This window comes from Triticum aestivum, chromosome 2A (genome assembly GCF_018294505.1).
Source record: "Triticum aestivum cultivar Chinese Spring chromosome 2A, IWGSC CS RefSeq v2.1, whole genome shotgun sequence".
NCBI lineage: Eukaryota > Viridiplantae > Streptophyta > Magnoliopsida > Poales > Poaceae > Triticum > Triticum aestivum.
This window is the reverse complement of record NC_057797.1, coordinates 726,915,788-726,923,756: the sequence shown is the minus strand read 5'-3', so window position 1 is coordinate 726,923,756 and position 7,969 is coordinate 726,915,788.

Below are 7,969 nucleotides of genomic sequence, written 5' to 3'. Positions count from 1 at the left end.
GTCCATACTTTGTTCTCATACATGGATCTCATCTCAGATTTCATGGCCTCAAGCCATTTCACGGAATCTGGGCTCATCATCGCTTCCTCATAGTTCATAGGCTCATTATGGTCAAGTAACATGACCTCCAGAATAGGATTACCGTACCACTCTGGTGCGGATCTCACTCTGGTTTACCTACGAGGTTCGGTAGTAACTTGATCTGAAGTTACATGATCATCATCATTAGCTTCCTCACTAATCGGTGTAGTAGTCACAGGAAAAGATTTCTGTGATGAACTACTTTCTAATAAGGGAGCAGGTACACTTACCTCATCAAGTTTTACTTTCGTCCCACTCACTTCTTTCGAGAGAAACTCCTTTTCTAGAAAGATCCATTCAAAGCAATGAATATATTGCCTTCGGATCTGTGATAGAAGGTGTACCCAACATTTTCTTTTGGGTATCCTATGAAGACGCACTTCTCCGATTTGGGTTAGAGCTTATCAGGTTGAAACTTTTTCGCATAAGCATTGCAACCTCAAACTTTAAGAAACGACAGCTTAGGTTTCTTGCCAAACCATAGTTCATACGGTGTCGTCTCAACGGATTTAGAGGGGTGCCCTATTTAACGTGAATGCAGCTGTCTCTAATGCATAACCCCAAAACGATAGTGGTAGATCGATAAGAGACATCATAGATCGCACCATATCTAATAAAGTACGGTTATGACGTTCAGACACACCATTATGCTGTGGTGTTTCAGGTGGCGTGAGTAGTGAAACTATTTCACATTGTTTTTAACTAAAGGCCAAACTCGTAACTCAAATATTTTACTTCTGCGATCATATTGTAGAAACTTTTATTTTTGTTACGATGATTCTCCACTTCACTCTGAAATTCTTTGAACTTTTCAAATGTTTTAGACTTGTGTTTCATCAAGTTGATATACTCATATCTTCTCAAATCATCTATGAAGATCAGAAAATAATGATACTTGCCGTGAGCTTCAATATTCATCGGACCACATACATCAGTATGCATGATTTCCAACAAATCTGTTGCTTGCTGCATTGTTCCGGAGAACGGAGCCTTAGTCATCTTGCCCATGAGGCATGGTTCGCAAGCATCAACTGATTCATAATCAAGTGATTCCAAAAGTCCATTAGCATGGAGTTTCTTCATGCGCTTTACACCAATATGACCTAAACGGCAGTGCCACAAATAAGTTGCACTATCATTGCATATTTTGGCTTCTATATTATGAATATATGTATCACGACGATCGAGATCCAACGAACCATTTTCATTGGGTGTGTAACCATATAAGGTTTTATTCATGTAAACAGAACAACAATTTGTTCTCTTACTTAAATGAATAACCGTATTGCAATAAACATGATCAAATCATATTCATGCTCAACGCAAACACCAAATAACACTTATTTAGGTTCAACACTAATCCCAAAAGTATAGGGAGTGTGCGATGATGATCATATCAATCTTGGAACCACTTCCAACACACATCGTCACTTCACCCTTAAGTAGTCTATGTTCATTCTGCAACTCCCGTTTCGAGTTACTACTCTTAGCAACTGAACCAGTATCAAATACCGAGGGGTTGCTACGAACACTAGTAAAATACACATCAATAATCTATATATCAAATATACGTTTGTTCACTTTGCCATCCTTCTTATCCGCCAAATACTTGGGGCAGTTCCGCTTCCAGTGACCAGTCCCTTTGCAGTAGAAGCACTTAGTCTCAGGCTTAGGACCAGACTTGGGCTTCTTCACTTGAGCAGCAACTTGCTTGCTGTTCTTCTTGAAGTTCCCCTTCTTCCCTTTGCCCTTTTCTTGAAACTAGTGGTCTTGTCTACCATCAACACTTGATATTTTTCTTGATTTCTACCTTCGTCGATTTCAGCATTACGAAGAGCTTGGGAATAATTTCCGTAATTCCTTGCATATCATAGTTCATCACGAAGTTCTACTAACTTGGTGATGGTGACTAGAGAATTCTGTCAATCACTATTTTATCTGGAAGATTAACTCCCACTTGATTCAAGTGATTGTAGTACCCAGACAATCTGAGCACATGCTCACTGCTTGAGCTATTCTCCTCCATCTTTTAGCTATAGAACTTGTTGGAGACTTCATATCTCTCAACTCGGGTATTTGCTTGAAATATTAACTTCAACTCCTGGAACATCTCATATGGTCCATGACGTTCAAAACGTCTTTGAAGTCCCGATTCTAAGCCGTTTAAGCATGGTGCACTAAACTATCAAGTAGTCATCATATTGAGCTAGACAAATGTTCATAACATCTGCATCTGCTCCTGCAATAGGTTTGTCACCTAGCGGTGCATCAAAGACATAATTCTTCTGTGTAGCAATGAGGATAAACCTCAGATCACGGATCCAATCCGCATCATTGCTACTAACATCTTTCAACTTAGTTTTCTCTAGGAACATATCAAAAATAAAACAGGGAAGCTAAACGCGAGCTATTGATCTACAACATAGATATGCTAATACTACCAGGACTAAGTTCATGATAAATTAAAGTTCAATTAATCATATTACTTAAGAACTCCCACTTAGATAGACATCCCTCTAATCCTCTAACTGATCACGTGATCCAAATCAACTAAACCATGTCCGATAATCACGTGAGATGGAGTAGTTTCAATGGTGAACATCACTATGTTGATCATATCTACTATATGATTCACGCTCGACCTTTCGGTCTCCGTGTTTCGAGGCCATATTTGTTATATGCTAGGCTCGTCAAGTTTAACCTGAGTATTCCGCGTGTGCAACTGTTTTGCACCCGTTGTATTTGAACGTAGAGCCTATCACACCCGATCATCACGTGGTGTCTCAACACGAAGAACTTTCGCAACGGTGCATACTCAGGGAGAACACTTATACTTTGATAATTTAGTGAGGGGTCATCTTATAATGCTACCGTCAATCAAAGCAAGATAAGATGCATAAAAGATAAACATCACATGCAATCAATATAAGTGATATGATATGGCCATCATCATCTTGTACTTGTGATCTCCATCTCCGAAGTACCGTCATGATCACCATCGTCACCGGTGCGACACCTTGATCTCCATCGTAGCATCGTTGTTGTCTCGCCAATCTTATGCTTCCACGACTATCGCTACCGCTTAGTGATAAAGTAAAGCATTACAACGCGATTGCATTGCATACAATAAAGCGACAACCATATGGCTCCTGCCAGTTGCCAATAACTCGATTACAAAACATAATCATCTCATACAATAAAATTTAGCATCATGTCTTGACCATATCACATCACAACATGCCCTGCAAAAACAAGTTAGACGTCCTCTACTTTGTTGTTGCAAGTTTTATGTGGCTGCTACGGGCTTAGTAAGAACCGTTCTTACCTACGCATCAAAACCACAATGATAGTTTGTCAAGTTGGTGTTGTTTTAACCTTCGCAAGGATCGGGAGTAGCCACACTTGGTTCAACTAAAGTTGGAGAAACTGACACCCGCCAGCCACCTGTGTGCAAAGCACGTCGGTAGAACTAGTCTCGCGTAAGCGTACACGTAATGTCGGTCCGGGCCGCTTCATCCAACAATACCGCCGAACCAAAGAATGACATGCTGGTAAGCAGTATGACTTATATTGCCCACAACTCACTCGTGTTCTACTCGTGCATAACATCAACGCATAAAACCTAGGCTCGGATGCCACTATTGGGGAACATAGTAATTTCAAAATTTTCCTACGCACACGCAAGATCATGGTGATGCATAGCAACGAGGGGGGAGAGTGTTGTCTACGTAACCTTGTAGACCGGAAGCGGAAGCGTTAGCACAACGCAGTTGATGTAGTCGTACGTCTTCACGGCCCGACCGATCAAGCACCGAAACTATGGCACCTCCGAGTTCTAGCACACGTTCAGCTCGATGACGATCCCCGGACTCCGATCCAGCAGAATGTCGGGGAAGAGTTCCGTCAGCATGACGGCGTGGTGACGATCTTGATGTTCTACCGTCGCAGGGCTTCGCCTAAGCACCGCTACAATATTATCGAGGATTATGGTGGAGGAGGGCACCGCACACGGCTAATAAATCTTAAGGATCAATTGTTGTGTCTATGGGGTGCCCCCTGCCCCCGTATATAAAGGAGCAAGGGGGAGGCGGCCGGCCTAGGAGGAGGGCGTGCCAAGGGGGGAGTCCTACTCCCACCGGGAGTAGGACTCCTCCTTCCCTTGTTGGAGTAGGAGAGAAGGAAAGAGGGGGAGAGGAACAAGGAAAAGGGGGCTGCACCCCTTGTCCAATTCGGACCAGAGGGGGGGGGGGGCGCCTCCTTCCTTTTGGCCTCTCTCCTCTATTCCCGTATGGCCCAATAAGGCCCATATACTCCCCAGCGAATTCCCGTAACTCTCCGGTACTCTGAAAAATACCCGAATCACTCGGAACCTTTCCGATGTCCGAATATAGTCGTCCAATATATCGATCTTTACGTCTCGACCATTTTGAGACTCCTCGTCATGTCCCAGATCTCATCTGGGACTCCGAACTCCTTCGGTACATCAAAACTCATAAACTCATAATATAGCTGTCATCGAAACCTTAAGCGTGCGGACCCTACGGGTTCGAGAACAATATAGACATGACCAAGACACGTCTCCGGTCAATAACCAATAGCGGAACCTGGATGCTCATATTGGCTCCCATATATTCTACGAAGATCTTTATCGGTCAAACCGCATAACAACATACGTTGTTCCCTTTGTCATCGGTATGTTACTTACCCGCGATTCGATCGTCGGTATCTCAATACCTAGTTCAATCTCGTTACCGGCAAGTCTCTTTACTCGTTCCGTAATACATCATCTCGCAACTAACTCATTAGTTGTAATGCTTGCAAGGCTTTAGGTGATGTGCATTACCGAGAGGGCCCAGAGATACCTCTCCGACAATCACAGTGACAAATCCTAATCTCGAAATACGCCAACCCAACAAGTACCTTCGGAGACACATGTAGAGCACCTTTATACTCACCCAGTTACGTTGTGACATTTGGTAGCACACAAAGTGTTCCTCTGGTAAACGGGAGTTGCATAATCTCATAGTCATAGGAACATGTATAAGTCATGAAGAAAGCAATAGCAACAAACTAAACGATCAAGTGCTATTCTAACGGAATCGGTCAAGTCAATCACATCATTCTCCTAATGATGTGATCCCGTTAATCAAATGACAACTCATGTCTATGGTTAGGAAACATAACCATCTTTAAGCAGCGAGCTAGTCAAGTAGAGGCATACTAGTGACACTCTATTTGTCTATGTATTCACACATGTATTATGTTTCCGGTTAATACAATTCTAGCATGAATAATAAACATTTATCATGATATAAGGAAATATATAATAACTTTATTATTGCCTCTAGGGCATATTTCCTTCACTTAATTACCATGAACTTAGTCTAAAATCTTTACACTATGTTTTGTAGATCAAATGGCCCACGCTAATGTTGCCCTCAACTTCAATGCGTTCCTAGAGAAAACCAAGTTAAAAGATGATGGCAGCAACTATACGGACTGGGTCCGGAACCTGAGGATCATCCTCATAGTTGCCAAGAAAGATTATGTCCTAGAAACACCGCTAGGTGACGCACCCATCCCAGAGAACCAAGACGTTATGAACGCCTGGCAGTCACGTGCTGATGATTACTCCCTCGTTCAGTGCGGCATGCTTTACAGCTTAGAGCCGGGGCTCCAAAAGCGTTTTGAGAGACACAGAGCATATGAGATGTTCGAAGAGCTGAAAATGGTTTTCCAAGCTCATGTCCGGGTCGAGAGATATGATGTCTCTGACAAGTTCTTCAGTTGTAAGATGGAGGAAAATAGTTCTGTCAGTGAGCACATACTCAAAATGTCTGGGTTGCATAACCGCTTGACTCAGCTGGGAGTTAATCTCCCGGATGACGCGGTCATTGACAGAATTCTTCAGTCGCTTCCACCGAGCTACAAAAGCTTTGTGATGAACTTCAATATGCAGGGGATGGAAAAGACCATTCCTGAGGTATATTCAATGTTGAAATCAGCGGAGGTGGAAATCAAAAAGGAACATCAAGTGTTGATGGTGAATAAAACCATTAAGTTCAAGAAAGGCAAGGGTAAAAAGAACTTCAAGAAGGACGACAAGGGAGTTGTCGTGCCCGGTAAGCAAGCTGCCGGGAAGAAGTCAAAGAATGGACCCAAGCCTGAGACTGAGTGTTTTTATTGCAAGGGAAGTGGTCACTGGAAGCGGAACTGCCCCAAATACTTAGCGGACAAGAAGGCCGGCAACACTAAAGGTATATGTAATATACATGTAATTGATGTGTACCTTACCAGTACTCGTAGTAGCTCATGGGTATTTGATACCGGTGCGGTTGCTCACATTTGTAACTCAAAGCAGGAGCTGTAGAATAAGCGGAGACTGGGGAAGGACGAGGTGACGATGCGCGTCGGGAATGGTTCCAAGGTTGATGTGATCGCCGTCGGCACGCTGCCTCTACATTTACCTACGGGATTAGTTTTAAACGTCAATAATTGTTATTTAGTGCCAGCTTTGAGCATGAATATTGTATCGGGATCTCGTTTAATTCGAGATGGCTACTCATTTAAATCCGAGAATAATGGTTGTTCTATTTATATGAGAGATATGTTTTATGGTCATGCTCCGCTAGTGAATGGTTTATTCTTAATGAATCTCGAGCGTAATGTTACACACATTCATAGTGTGAATACTAAAAGATGTAAGGTTGATAATGATAATCCCACATACTTGTGGCACTGCCGCCTTGGTCACATAGGTGTCAAACGCATGAAGAAGCTCCATGCAGATGGACTTTTGGAGTCTCTTGATTACGAATCATTTGACACGTGCGAACCATGCCTCATGGGTAAAATGACCAAGACTCCTTTCTCAGGAACAATGGAGCGAGCAACCAACTTATTGGAAATCATACATACTGATGTGTGCGGTCCAATGAGTGTTGAGGCTCGCGGTGGCTATCGTTATGTTCTCATCCTCACTGATGACTTGAGTAGATATGGGTATGTCTACTTAATGAAACACAAGTCTGATACCTTTAAAAAGTTCAAGGAATTTCAAAGTGAGGTTGAGAATCAACGTGACAAGAAAATCAAGTTCTTGCGATCAGATCGTGGGGGAGAATACTTGAGTCACGAATTTGGCACACACTTAAGGAAATGTGGAATAGTTTCACAACTCATGCCGCCTGGAACACCTCAGTGTAAAGTTGTGTCCGAACGTCGTAATCGCACTCTATTGGATATGGTGCGATCTATGATGTCTCTTACCGATTTACCGCTGTCATTTTGGGGCTATGCTTTAGAGACTGCCACATTCACTTTAAATAGGGCTCCGTCGAAATCCGTTGAGACGACACCGTATGAATTATGGTTTGGGAAGAAACCTAAGCTGTTGTTTCTAAAAGTTTGGGGATGCGATGCTTATGTCAAGAAACTTAAACCTGAAAAGCTCGAACCCAAGTGGGAAAAAAGCGTCTTCATAGGATACCCTAAAGAAACTATTGAGTATACCTTCTACCTCAGATCCGAAGGCAAGATCTTTGTTGCCAAGAATGGATCCTTTCTAGAGAAAGAGTTTCTCTCGAAAGAAATAAATGGGAGGAAAGTAGAACTCGATGAAGTATTACCTCTTGAACCGGTAAGTGGCGCAGCTCAAGAAAATGTTCCTGAGGTGCCTGCACCGACTAGAGAGGAAGTTAATGATGATGATCATGAAACTTCATATCAAGTTGCTACTGAACTTCGTAGGTCCACAAGGACACGTTCCGCACCAGAGTGGTACGGCAACCCTATCTTGGAAATCATGTTGTTAGACAACGGTGAACCTTCGAACTATGAAGAAGCGATGGCGGGCCCAGATTCCGACAAATGGCTAGAAGCCATGAAA